The following is a 15,639-nucleotide window of genomic DNA, read 5'->3' as shown; positions in this document are numbered from 1 at the left end:
ATCCAAATGGCATCCATCTCTCCATAACAGCCCAACTGAAAACTGAGTTGTCAACTGCTTCCCCAGACAGCTCAGAAGTTAGAACAAGTCTCTAGAGACTGAGGCTATTTGGTAGCAATCAGAGAGTAGATTAATTTCTTAGACATGCACAGAAACAGCTTGATTGAAACTCACCCAAGCCTGGACCAAAAAGCTTTTTAATCAGACTTAGAGCCTCAAAATTTTGATTCATCCAGCAGAGAAGCAAAAAGGCACTGACATATTAAGATAAACAGGAACAAATGCATCTTCCATAGGCAACAAGTACCATAAAATACCAAGATATTTATGGGGATTCACATCCTTTTGCACACCTATAAGCAGCAAACAGGATTTCATTCACATATCCTCCACTTAACCTATGAAACTCCACCACTTCTCCACTATGCCAGTCTATCTTGTCCTCCCCAGCTTACATCTAGTTCACTCCTTCATTCTGTACCTTAATAAATAATTTCCACACTTCAACAGCAACTTTGCTTCAGCACCCAGCCACTCACCTCCATTATTCAATGCAGAAAACCAGAGGCTGCTGCTCAGCAGAAGTCATCTTCTCTTTTAGTTTTGCAGTGTAAAAGAATTAAAATAACTAACTGTACATCAAGCATTACTGATTTCTCCAGAGAAAAAACACCTTGCAGAAAGCAGATCCATACTCACCCACACCCATCCTCAAAAAAGAGAGTAAAACCTTCCCATGGCATGCCAACAGCAACTCCATTTGTATTGCATCACCCGTGTTACACAGGTGATAAGGATCAAAGCTACATTTTTGCTGGGTAAAAAAAAATAACAGCATCATATCAACAATGCTTTACAGCTGCCATAAATGCTTCTGTGCACTTCTCAAAACAAACCACATATTTGCTTTCTATTGTTTTATTTGCTAGAGTGTTTGGAAAACCTTTTATTTCAGAAGCGAAGAGAGAGGGACTTCCCTCACAGATTTCAAAACTCTAACAGCTTTCCTTGAAACCACTTGGTGTGTAATCTAAAGAAAAACATTGTAAGAAGGCTATAGATTTCCTTTTGGGCTTCAGGTTCCTTTCTCCAGCAAATCTCCTCTTTTATTGTCTCTCACTGTTCATTCTAACAGATTTGTGCAAGTGAGCAAAGCCATGTAGCCCTTTTCCTCTTGCACTCTTAATTCTTATTCAGCTTAGTCTGAGCCACTTCTCTTACACTCTTCCCTACTTTCTGATTTAGAAAACTATGATCAGGTAAGAACCTGACAATTCTTTAAAATGCATAATTTGTTCTCAGTGATGCTTTTAACAGCAGGGTGAAGATTCCATGTTTTAATATTCTTTGCTGCTGTATGCTGAGTGTGAAAACACTGCCAAAGCAGCAGCACTAGAGAAGGGTGTGAGTGCCATGGAGCAGCATGTGCCCAGCTCTCTGCTGTTCCTTTTAGAAAGGTTGGACACTTTTCCTTGCTTACATGTGTTAAGCTTGATGGATTTTTTTACTGGAAATTTTCTCCTGGAGTGACTGAGAAGGGGCATCTTTAAGATGATTTGGAGCAGTCAGTGTTTTACAGCTCCAAAAAGAAATGAATACAGTCCATCAGGAGTCAGCAAAGCTATTTCCATTGGCAATCTGGAATGTCATTAATAACATTTCTAAAAGTACAAATAGAATCCCATCTTCATTACCTAAGTAATCCTGGAAGGAAGAGAAGCCAAAAAGCTTGTATGTTTAAAATTTTAGTTATGCGTTTTCCTTCATGTTTCTCAAGAGACAAATCTGCCTGCCTTTTCTGTGTAGTATGAGAGCCAAAGTTTTCCCATGCATTTCATTCCAACTTTGTTCTCTATCTTATACATTCATTAGTATATATATAACCTTTGTTGCTATATGTGATTGTACACCACAGTTCATTGCACTGAACTATGCATTCTCACTTTTAAGAATATCATATGAAAAAAATGGTCATGAGTCAGTCTTAAAATTAATTTTAGAGTAAGCTGTTCATATAGACACATGCTATGCAGCTTGAATAGCAGGCATATTATGCTTTGTCAGCAAAACTTATCTTTGGTAGCAGTTCTGCTCCTTAAAACTGAGTTTCTAGGGTTACGTCTCAGCATCTGCTTCTCTTTTCTTGCTATCTATAAGCTGATGTCATTAATATATAGGTTATATGGTTGTACATTAATTCTGCTGATCCTTCTTTTATTTTTTTAACTAGGTTTCTGATATATGATATGGTAGGAAACATGGTGGAAAATATCTGTGGTTAGGCTGAAAACGAGAGGTATTTGACTGGCTTCACTTTTGTGCAGAGCACCATAGAAAGGGCACTCAGGAAAATGCTTCAGGAGCTGAAGCCTCTCAAGGCCTCTCCTCTTCTTCATTGATTGAGCTCCTCTGACAGTGCTGCTCCTCAGAAAATAGGAACAGTAGAATAGGCCAGTATCTGAGCCACCTATAGAGGGAACAAAGTCAGCAGCTGGAATGCAGCAATTCCCAGTAGTTAGAAATTGCTGGAACAAACCCTTTTGTATTAGCAGATTGTACATGGTCAACAAAATAACAGATTTCATGCAGACAAATTTCAGTTTTAATTGATAAGTTCTATATTACCTTGAATAATAAGTTATATATTATTACCCTGATAAGTTATGTATTACCTTGACCACATTCACAATTATTTTGTCCTTGAACTCCTATGATATTGACTCATACTTTTCTGTTTCACCTTGTTTCCTCTGCTCAATTCTACTTTCACTGTCTTGCTTAATCAATGCCTAATTTGCCAACAGAGGTCAGGGTCTGTTTGCCTCCCCTGTGTGTCCATTCATTTCACATGACAAAGATTCCTATCAACCACATCAGTGCTCTTTAACAAGCTGCCTTGTTTGCTCTTATGCTATCTCATGGCTTGTAGTTCTGAAATTCCTTGTTTGTTGCTATCTCATGGCTTCTAGTTCTGAAATTTCACCTTTTATTTCAGCTAACTGAAATGAGAGAAATTACTCTTGCCATGCCTGTGCCGCTTCTTTTTTAGAGTTCATCTCACTCTTGAGGAATCTCTTCATTCTGTGAGCAGAAACAGGAACTGGTTCAGTTACAAGACATTCCTCTACAGTCCAATTAAATGTGAGTTTTCTAGTATCAGCAAATAAAGTATTTACATTCCTTTTCAAACCACTTCATAATGAGCTATGTCCATTCCATTAGTGGCTTCCAGTTGCCCCTGAATTATGGTTCAAGCTAATGTATTGATTTTTTCTTTTGTTTAAAGCACTGCACAAAAACAGGATGTCTTGCAAGAACTGGCAGTGAAACCTGTGATCATTAAAAATCCAGTACTACATTTTGCAACGTTTTTGATGAATCACTGGATAAATATTTGGCAAGAGCATGAACTCTGCAAGCTTGAATTGACTTTTCTCACCCTATTTTCTTGTCCCTTGATGCTTTGATCTTGTGTAAAAGGAAGAATGGACAATAAAAACACTTAGACAGATATTCTGGTTTCACAGAACATGCCTTTTTAATTTTGACAGTTTTTAATAAGGTTTCTGATTTCTTGAAGAACTGTAAAAAGAGAAACTGTGATTTTCCAGAGAAGAAAATAAAGAATAAAAACAAAAGAAAAATATCCACAAGAGTTATAAAAGAGATTTTAGGATATTCCAGTTAAAGTTCACAAAAAGAAGTATCTCAATATGTATGTTATGAAATGGGTATGGGCTTTATAAAGAATAGCTATAATTATACACTGAAAACAAAGGTTTTTTATCCTATCATAAAACTACACTTAAATAAAAATACCTACAATGAATGCAGAAACATTTTCTGAGGGTGGGGGAGCAAAAATATGAAATATATTAAACAGATGTTAAATGAGATAAACCCAGAAATTAATTTTGAAGTTAGAAAAAATGAAAAGACAGCTGAAACTGTTTGTCAAAAAGTTTCTAATTTTCTTAATGAAATAGTTTGGCCTCCAAGTTTTCTATGAGTCCTGATTTTTAATACCTGTCCTTGCAAAAGATTCTTTAGAGAGAAGAATCAGACACACATTGTGATTCATGGTTTTTAAAATGGGAGCATTTTTTTCTTGGCATCTACATATGACTAAAAACATTGTAAAAGCACTATAGATACTATCACAAACTGAACAGCATGAGGATAACTCTTCATATCTAGCAGCTGTTGTTCATGAGTCCTGGCAGGTAAGATCCATGGATTTCTTAGCTGGAACTGTCAGTCAAGAAACCCAGCAGGGCCAGTGATTTTCCCCAGGGTATATCCAAGATGAAGCTCCTGTGATGTGAGCTCTTTTCTTTGTGACTTGAGGTACAACACCTAAAGTTATTCCAAAAAAAAGAGCAAATGATCATTTACAGCAAGGAGTAACTCAACCTCACAAATTGCATTAATCTTAATGAGACATGAGGTAGGGATTGGAGGAGTCAGTAGCAGACAGAAGTGACTTCTCTTTGCACTGAGAGAAAAAACAGTATTCATCAGCACACAGAGGTCTCATGACATAACAGCAACACTTGCTTCTGGTCAATATTGATGGCAACTTTCAGATAGGCAAAGTAGGAACATGACAGAAATCCTTTCCTTGGGACCACCAACCAAAATTAAACCCTTGAGTGGAGGAGTCATGAAATGAGAACTTAATAAATAAAAGACACGCTGTTATTTCTTTGGTTTAGAAAGCTTTAAAACTTATCTTTCTTGTCTGCTCTTCTCAGTTACAGAACACCAACGCTCCTGTTCTTTTGTAGGCAGAATATATAATCTAGGAGAAATGAGAACCAAAGAGGGGGGAAAAGGCACTTAAAGATAGTGGCTTTTTATCAGTGACAAAATATTTGTCTCCCCTTTCTTGAGATGTTTAGAAGAGTGCTGCTTTTTATCCTTTCAATAAATATTTTTCTCTCTCTCTATTCAGACTATTAAAAATAATAAGAGGAATATAATACAACTTTAAATGAGAGTTTATATATCACATGCTTTATGACAGCTGCTTTTATTTCACTTTAGATTAACAAAGCCTTTATGTTGAGACTTTGGAGCTGACCTTACAAAGAAGCAATACGATTAGCCCTGAAGCACATGTTTCCCATTTAATGTTTCTGAGGTAACATTCTTTGTGAAAAGTGAGAGAAATGAGAACACAAACTTGCAGGGAAAATAAAAGTCTGACTGTCCTCCTTTTGAGCAGAATTAAAGTCAGTTTGGACACTTGAAAATATGAAGTGAGAGGCCATGGCCTTACAAAGAGTTTCTCAATGTGGATCCCAAGAGCTACAATGCTCAGCTTTCCTTTAGTACGCCATAGCTCTCTGTCATTTCCTCTCAAGAGGCTGGACATATTTTGCCATCTCAATTTGAAGTGAAAGGTGTCGCTTACATCAATGGTATTTCAGTTTTAACCAGCACTACTCCAATGATTTATCAGCACACCCAACCAAGAGAGCACTATAATAGTTAAAGCAAACAAATCCAACAAAGTTATTTGGGGATATAGCAGAAAGGAATTGGAACTGCCGTACCTGAAAGAGCCCTAAGTTACTGCTATGCATGGAAATCAAATTAATCTTCATTATGTTTTACCATTGCCATGTTCCAGTGGTTCAGTGCAAGAGCGATGCACTTTTTTTTTTCCATCAATAAACCTAACAGTGCCTACCCACAAGTCCTTCATCCTTCTGTTTGATGCCTTCATGCATTAAAGTCTGTTCTTCAGCTACTGCCGCAGTCAAAATTTTATGCTTCTAACCCTTCTTATACTCTTTCCAGTCAGTGAATGTGAAAACCTGCAGACTGGAGTCTACAAGGTTCAAAGCAAATTCAAGAGAATCTGAAAAACACAGGAAAGAGGTGAACAATGGCACAGTTTGGAAATCAGTGTATGCTCTTTGTATCTGGGGCCTTGCCAAAGAAAAGGAAAACCCGTATGCACAAGAAAAGGAGAAAAACTCTGTGATTTGGAGGAGAAGCTGACAAATTCAGCACTAAAATAGTCATCTATGCCTGTGGAAGCTGGGCCAAAGTTCCTCTAACATATGGCCTTACACTCCAAGCAAGCCTCGCCTTCTAAATACACTTCTGCAAAAACTTCCAACAGGAATGATGCAGGATTTGCTGGAGGTGCATCCAGATTCCAAGAGACCACCCCTGCACAGGTAACTGGGACTGGTTAACAACAGAGACATGGGATTTTTCTTTTTCTATTAATCTTATTTTTTAAGAAAAAGCATTTGTTTCTTAAATCCACGTTTAAACACTTAAAATCAAAATTCTAAATGAAAGCTGCTACTTTTCTCTCTTCCTATAGACACAAATGAGGCAGAGCACTGGAGGCTGAGCACTTCTGAAAAATAGAGATGCTACTTAGTACAAAAGACAATGAAGAAGCAGACTCCTTGGAGCATCCCTGTAATGCTCTTGTACTAAGCCTCAGGAATTTCAGCTGCTTTTTGCCCCAGGACCAATATTCTTTTCAGAGAGCCCACTGTAATCTGCACCTTAGGAAAATACCTTTTCCTAATCTTGCAGTGAATATGAACTTATATTTCTGGTATCAGATGCAAACAGACACACAGGTTTCCTAAGGCTTCCACTGGAGAAGAAGTGTACTACAGGAGCCTGTACACTCCTCCAGTTTCCTCTGATATATTTAACTTCTGACTCTAAACTGTTGGTTTCCTATGTTACACTGATGACACAGCTGCAGTTAAGGGACCCCTATGTCTAAGTTTGTATTTCAGTAAGGCTTGATATGTTCAGATACAAGAAATCTGAAAGGTGAAACACTAGAAATAAAAATCACCCATGTGCAAGTGCAGACTTAAGTACCTAATAAGTCTTACTGAAATGACAGTCTGAATTACCACATTATCCTTGTACTAAGGTCCAAATAGGCTATTTTCACCACATTACAGTCCAAATTAGAATTTACTTTTGTCTATGATTAAATATGAACTCTGGGGAAATCTTCCCTTTCTTTTTTCCCCTTTTTGCTTTCTCTAATAGCTGGTCTTGATATCGTTAAATGGCATAGAACAAGCCAATATTTAGATTTCTGTTCAATTTTCTGTGTTTGGTCATTTTGACTTCATTCTCTTTGATGTCTAGAAAATAACTTTTCTTCAAGCTCTTTGTATTCAAGGGCAAAAAAAAATCTGCAACTCTTTTGGTGTGCTAAGAATAGTTATGGATATGTTGGGACAGGAAATACATACATGCCACTACAATTAAAATAGACTAATTTGTTAGCAATTCCATAATATCCCCCAAATGCAGAAATTCTAAACAGTGTGTAGTCATCTGGGTAACTCCTCTTCTCTTTTCTGCTGCCAGGCTCCACAAGCAGAGTCTTCCATAACAGTGAATATCATGGGGAGAGACAGCATGACAAATTTTGTGGGCTAATATTGAACACTGCAGCACCAGCCAGTAGAATATCGTGCATATTTCAGACAGTCCCTTCGTCTCCCACCTACTAAAGACAACTCCTTTTTTGCAAGATCTTTCCATTTTATGATTTCTCAGCTTTCTCTGCGTGCTCTCATACATGACCGCCTTTCCTGACACATTCCCTGGATAATTTCACCACTGAATTCCAGTTGTATGCATGGTAAATAGAGAGCGCTTTTTAAAATCAGGGAGGATTTGTGCTATTGCTAGAATAAGAATTCTCAAAACCAGTCTGAAGTCCCCAGTTCTCTGGAAAAAAACAGCCAAATGATGATCACAAAAAGCAATTTAAGATGCAGCTCTCTGACAGATGTTAAAACCAACACATCTTCTATGTAAATGCAGTAAATTTATATATATAATTCTTCCATTATTCAAGTCTAAAACAAGAAAAACAAAACCATATTTTCTCTTTACACCAAGATTATAAATTAAGACACGATAATTGGGTGTTGTGAGGTTATGGAAATGCTAATGGCTGAAAGTTTTTGTTCCAGCATTACAGTTTCTTTTTTTTCTTCTTTTTTTTCTTCTAATGAATTCTTTCGCTCATTTGAGACAAATACCATTTCTGAAGAAAGAAATGTGGGTGTAAAAAATTACTACTTGTTTTTTTCTTCATGGGCCTTTGATGATTTTATGCTGACTCTAAAAAGAAGTTTTGTATAATCTTAGCTGCGACAATGAACAAGCACTGTTTGAGCTACGGGGGAGATAATGCAAGAATATAAACTCACTACATAATTTTATTTTTCCAATTCAAAACTGAACTTTATTTGCAGCCCTGAATTATTCTTGCTGGTTCACTTAACTGGGAGACAGAACTTCTTGGGACTCACACTTTGGTCTCTGCTATACAGCTGTCCCCTGTACACCTCTGTTCTGAGAAAAGGCGCTGGAACATTGCATGACAGGGTTTTATAGCTGAATTTCCACCAGCAGTGCTCCTCTTGCATTGCACTGCAGATGGAACACTCTCATCTCTGCCACAGAAGTTATTCACAGCGTGATGCCACGTCTTAAACTCATCTCATGGTTTTGTGCAGTTTCATTGTAAAATACATCAGAGGCTTAACTCTTCAGATAAAAAAACAGCGCTGAGAACAGGAAGGGGACACAATACTTTCACTTACTTTATCAGAGTGCATGAACCTGATTGTTGGTTAGTGAGGCCACGTAATCATCAGTCTTCCCTTCTGAGCCTTTATCCCACTCTGTACAGGGAGCCCAGGTTTGCATCAGGACTGGAAGCACCAGCAAGAAAACATTTTCCAGGATGCCAGATGTCTGATAGTGGGGGGAAAAAACAGAAAAAAAAATCAAAACAACCCAAAACCGTTGTTTTGAGATGGAGAGGCTGCTGTCAACTGAGGAATCAAATGCACAAAAGTTGCACCCATCTCCTTCTGACAGGAAAGACCATCACATGAAGAAGGAAACAAGCCAAGTCTAGATGCAAAGGGAATAAGGTGAAAGGAGGAGGGGGCCATAGCAAGACTTTGAGGACCGTAATCCATTTAATTTGTAGTGGCAAACTGGTTTGTAGACCTCAAGGAAAAAAAAATCAAAACCACAAAACAAACAAACAACAACAAAAAAAACAACAAAAATTCCTGCCAAAATAAAATAAAAAATGTCAGACTTCTGAAAACTTTCTTCTAGTCCGTATTTGTTTCTTTGTGTACCATTTTTACCTTTAAAATTTCCAGTCTAAGTTTTGGTGACTCAACAAAAGGTGTAGGATGTCAGGAGGATCTGGGCTCACATTCTCTGAGTGCCACACGGAGCGCTGGACCTGGGCTACCTCATCTGAGGATACTCAGCAGAAGGCTTCCACTGTGTGCAGATCAGATGAAGTCTGTCAAGCACTGAGAGAAAACCATGGAGGAACTCAGGGAAAAGTCCAATCATCCTGCAACTTCTCAGGCCTCTGCTGTACCTGAAGCTCAGGTGTGACTTCCATTGCTCCTAATTGTGCCAGTGCTCTCTGTAGATAGGCTTCAGGTCTGCAGCATTTGCACAGACTCATTTTATTTCTCTATACCTACAAAACTTTAATTTCAGGGGAGTGAGCTGTGATGCAGCAAATTCCAGCCACTGAATAAGGTAATGGTCTGTCACACTTCAAGGACTGAAAGATCCTAGACACATTCCACAATTTATAGAGGTAACACATTCCTGAATACAGCACATTACAGATGCTGCTACACACACAGCATTAAAGAGAGGAAGCATTCTGATTTCTTATATTCTTTCCACTGTGAAAGGCAGGTAGGGATTTTTTTCCTTTTGTCCTCTCATGCAGAGAAGGCATCAATTTGAAAAGCTGCAACTTCACAGTATCTTGTGACAGCTAATATTAGAAAGTTACAAGCATTGAAGTTAATTACCAAGTGTGGCAGTCTCAGTCCCAAACCACATACCAGCTCTGTAGCCATGTGCTTTGTGCCCCTTCCTGATTAGAATTTTAATAATGTATCTACAGCAATTTCACTTTTCCAAACACATCTGTTGCCAAAGCAAGCCACATTGACTTCTAAGACGACTTTTACAGGATAATTCTGACATTACATATTCAGTGGCTTGACACCATGAAATATATTAAAAGTTGATCTCAGATTCAGCTTGTTTGAAATGTTTAAATATAGGAAAAAAAGCATCTGTGCAGGTTTGATGTCCAGAAGTATAATGATGATAAAAATCAAGAAGTGTAGTATTTCTAATTAAAAATCCACTTTCTTAGACTTGTATTTCTAAGAAATGCTCTTTGCTATTCAGCATGTTGCCTCCAAAGGGTAGGTATACAAAGAGAAGACAGGAGAGATTTGGAATCAACATAAAATATAAAAATACCAAGTTGCTATCTATTGTGTATTTTAAGAGAAGTCCTCAACCTATGTTGTATCTATAGAAATACTAACACCCCAGAAAACCTGGAAAATTTATTCCTTAAATAAAGGAACTGAGTAATGAATCTGTCCTGAATACACACAGATACCCATGTTATTGCATAGAAATATGTCATTTTTACACATCCTTAATTTGAAACTTTGTAAGATTCATATTACTGGCACTCTGTGAAATACCTCTTAAGGATTAGAGTGCCTAAGAGTAACAGTGTGACCAGTTCAACTCTGTGCATCAGTACAACTTCTGTGCATACTCGTGTTACAATGATTATAGCCTTTCCAGGCATCATGAGAATATTTTTGGAAAGTATGTCTTCAGTCCCTATAGAGCATCATACAATATGATAAAAACACTTTTTTTTTTTCTTTTTAATGCAAGAAATGCTGTTATTGCTGTATACAGAAATCTGTTCCCATCAGCTAAATCACTCCCACTACAGATTTTCAAAAGAGGTGTATACTCCCTGTATTATTTAGATGAGGAAACTGAGAAACTGTGCAGCTTCTCAGAATTAGGGAATGAGTGTTGCAGAAATAACAGCCAGATCTGGGTTTCCTGAGCTTCCAAATATGTTCACTGTTCACAGGACTTTTGTCTCAGGGGCAAAATGCTTTTACACATGGACACATTTTGAGGCTAAGCACAAGAAAGTGAATGAGTCTGGTATCCTGACTCATGTGGTCTCAATAGGAGATGCATGAGGCAAGTCACAGAATTCACCCAACTAAGTATGTACAAGGGAAAAAGGAGAAAAAGGATTCTTAAGTCTGTATTTTCATGATTTCTGATTATTGCTTCTTTCCCAAATATGTGCCTTTGAAATCAAAAGTTTATTAATTTGGTTTGTTGGTGGTGATTTTATTGTTGTTGCTTTTAAATATTATTTATATGTGTGTAGTCTTCCTTGCAATATCACCTTAATTTCCTGCCTATTTTCCTTTTTTCTCATGAAGTCATGAACAGACAAACATGCCAGCCTTGTGGCACAGTCTTACAGCCAGAACTGTGCACTAGGGACTTATGCCCAACCATTATATTGTGGAAAGGATTTTGTGGCAACTCAGGTGAAAACAAAGTAGTTGAAATATCTCTAAGTAACCTGATTGAGAGAAGCATAGCAAAATATGGTGTATTAAAAACATTCCTTGCATATTAAAAACCAAATTGATATGGTGCCATGGGGAAAATCATCACTTAAATGATGGAGAAGATGGGATTTGTTAAAAGAATTAAGAAGCTGGCAGCCTGCAGCAGTAAGTGACATGCCCTACTTTACATTGCATTCCCCACATTTTGAAAAGCCATGTCACACCAAACCACACTAACAAGAGACTCTGTTCCTGTGGCTTGTTCCAGTGCTGTTCTAAGCACATGGAGAAGCAGAGTGTTTAGAGGATTATCAATCCTGCCAACACAAGGAATTCCTGCACTACTTCCACAGCAGAGTCTTACCAGATGAGCATGTCAAATACGCTGCATTCTCATCTGAAGTTGCCTATTATTTGCAACAGAAAGACAAAGATACCTTGTGGATCTTAGTGATTCCTTTGGAGAATAGAGAGGGGGAAAAAAGTCCAGCTGATGTTTTTTCCTTGCTCTGATAGCACTGTTTGGTTTTTTTTCAAACACAAAGCAACTCCTTGATCTGCCTTTCTGCCAGCAGTATTTGCCCTGAACCCACAATCCACTGTAAGAAGTACAGTGGGAACTTGAGGAGCTGCTTCCACAGTTGTACAAACAGGCAGCACCCAAAAGCTGGTGCATTTTCAACTCTAGTCTGCAGCTACATCCCACCTCCTTTCCCCTTAGCAATGCCAATGTAGAGGCACACAACCTGCATAGCCACCAACACTGCAAAAAGAAACATGGTCTTGTAGATTGCTGATAATTGATTACTTCTGTTTTAAAATACCAAGAATACTAAGGACTGCATTAAGCAAGGGAAAAAAACCCAATCATCTGTTTTAAGGAACCTCTAGTGTACTTTGTATGTGTCTCCCTTTGGAATCAGAAGATTTTTGTGTGAATGAAGTCCAAAAGGAGAAGAACACCACTAAATCTGTCCTACTTCTCTCTCAGTAGTGATGTGCTTGCTGTTTCTTAGAATTTGCCCATCTAAGAGAACTGAAGCCACACTGACTATGTGGACTGCATACCTTCCTGGATTTCTCATGTTGTTTGGGCAGGCTAAGAGCCTGTCTTTGTGGGTGGCAATCCATAAAATGGCCTTACTGGATTTCCTCTAAGTAAGAGAAATTCATCAAAGCACATCTTAAATTACTTATTATGGCATCATCTTAGGCTAAAATGAGAGCCCACATCAGGAAAGAAGCTGTAAGGGATGGGAAGGCGTGGGAACTGAAAGATGACACATGGTAAGAGATACCATGTGCCTAAAGAGAAACTGCTCTTTTGGTTTTCCAAGATCTAGCCTGCTTGGTATACCCTAACAGGCATCATGGAGAGCTTGTTTAGGGTGTGTGCAAACCAACTGGGTGATCACAGGGACTGCAACAGAACAGCAGCTGACACACTAATGTGACTAAAATGCAACTCCAGTTAACTCTATAGATACTAAAACTAATGGCTACTTGCAAAGTATTTTAGCCTTGCTTTATTCAAAGTCAAATAAAAATGCTAAATACACCAATTATTCTTATGTTCAATTAGATTAAGGATTTTACTTCCTTAGATTCCTGATAATTTCTTACTAGACTTGGTATTTCCATGGGAGCAGTACAAGGCTTCCTTTATCAGCTGCAGGAACCCTTTCTGCCTGCCCATCTGTAATAGGCACAGTTTTGATTTTCTCTTTGCCATTTCAAAATTAAAGAAATATAAAAACAAACCAAACAAAAAGGATAGGTCACCCACTGGAAAAACAGGGCTAAAAAGCATCCTAGGCAATTTTATTGTACTCTGTACAAGATGATGTTCTGACAGTAGATTTTATGATCTTATATCTAAAGCCTCATAATAATTGTCACTGACACAACTTACAAGCTAGTGAAAACAAAACTTCGATTTTCAAGAGTCATGTAGAGAACAGTGAATAACTGGTACCTTTCCATTGCTGATGTTGAAATTCATTAATTAAGGTGTTACTGTTTGTATTTTATATGTAAATTCAAAATGTTTCTTCTGACAGAAGAGAGAAAAATGCATATCTCAGGAGATGCTTGAAGAGTCCTGTAATTATCACATGTTTTCTAATGCTGTAGCTCATTTCTGATCTGGTATTTTATTTCAGCATAGGACTGCAGAGCAAGGGGACCCCAGCTGTTTTACAGTACCTGTGGAGCAGGCTGATACTGCCACCTTGGGGAGGACTTTTTCCACATTGGAGGAGTCCATGCAAGTGTCATGTAAATCAGTTTGATTTTTCCCTGTCATAATCCTCCCAAGAAGATAACTTATTAAAATCCTCTGCCTGTGCAGTTGTAGGACCTTCCAAATGTATTCCAACTTGGATTGTATTCCATTCGCAATAATACTGGAAAGAAATGATTTTTTTTAAATTTAGCCAAGTTTTAGAGCTCATTCAGGTAGTGCATCTTTTACGCCACTCTTAATTTTACTGCCATCTTGCCATTATAAAAGCCCTGTTCTGCATCCAGCTGGGCAAGCTGTATTTTGCATACAACACTCCCCTGCTTCTGGTATTCTAGTTTTTTTGGTAGTCTAAATCCTTGTCTCTGCCAGCTTAAATTATCTAGTGGGATGTGACTGCTAGAACATACATGACCTCAGATGTCATAAGGGGCATCACTGTGCAAAGGAGCAGTCCAATGTAAAACACAGATCTAGACTGGCAATTTAACCAAAATCAAGATCCATAATTTAGGAGACTGATCTACCCTTTTGTTTTGCAATTGAGTGACTCTTCATCCAACCCAATACTTCTTTGAGTTTGTATTCACCAGCAGTGAAGGACCTTGCCATACACTTTATGCATAATGTGCCTTGAGACACAAAGGCTGTGCACAGCACAGAGCTCTAAGGCAGTGGGAACCATGAGAAGTTGCCTCAGGTACACACACAGAACAGGGACAGCTTTCATGTCTGGCTTCTCACTAGGAGAGGCAGGCCCAAGAACACTTGAAAAACATTCAGTAATAAAGTTTTTTCCATGGTCACCTTCAGCCAAGTAACCCAAACGATGAACTCACTCATGACTCACAATGTGAATTGACAGGAGGAGCTCCCACCTTCTGCCAGAGCACTGGCTGTGCCTGTGGCTCCACAGCAGGACACAAGGGGCTTTGAGAGGAACTGCAGCACCCCTTCACTGCTGTGGCTGGCAGGAACAGCCCTGGTAACGTGGTAAACCAACACTCACAAGCTCCCACACAGAGCTACACCTCAGATGACAATGTCCCCAGCCAGGACTGGACTCTGGAAAGCACATTCCTCTTTTCCTGGCACCACATACAGCTTACACACCAGATTTGTGTTCTTACTGACAAGTATCTCAATACCCTTGGAGTAAACTTCTGCCTGCACCTCTGGGATTTACAGAGAGATGGCTGATCACTGTAAACAGATAGGACAGGCTCATCCACTCTCCCATTCTAAAACTACAGCCTGGTCATTAAAGCACAAATTAGCATTTATTTTCTAACCAGTTACTTTCCCACTTGTGGAAAATTGGAGAAAAACAAGAGATAGGTCCTTCTGGACAATCTTCTATTTCTGGTTTGAATGCTACTATAGCATGGCAAATAATGATGCTTGCAAGAAAAATTATTAGGCTAACAGCCATTAGCTAATGCATACCACTGGCAGTTCTGCAAGAAGATTTCTGTTTTCTTCCTGGTTCACAAATAATTTCTGTATTTCAATATATTTGTTATTATTTTAATCCATTTTTGTTAAGCAAACATCGTTATATCTGCAAATGATTTACACTGTGCTATGAAAATATTGTAATTAGTAATTAATAGCAAAAATAAGAGAGTGCACTTCCTATTCACATGCACATATGAAGACACATTCAAGAACTTGCAATACAAAGGAATCCCACTACTACATTTATCATTTGCACATTTAACTGCTGGTGGAATTAATTTACTTTTAAAAATATCAACGTCATGCAATCACTTAAGTGACTTCAAAAACAATACTTGCAGCTGAGTTACAAAAATTCAACCGTGCCAATTACTGACCAAACATATGCAATTGAATGAGGAGCTATCAGTAATAAATTAACCAGATTAACGTGTACGTAACAGTCTCAGCGTGGTA

This window comes from Ammospiza caudacuta, chromosome 4 (genome assembly GCF_027887145.1).
Source record: "Ammospiza caudacuta isolate bAmmCau1 chromosome 4, bAmmCau1.pri, whole genome shotgun sequence".
In the NCBI taxonomy this organism is placed as follows: Eukaryota; Metazoa; Chordata; class Aves; order Passeriformes; family Passerellidae; genus Ammospiza; species Ammospiza caudacuta.
The sequence above is the reverse complement of the archived record's forward strand: the minus strand, read 5'-3'. Positions refer to the sequence as shown.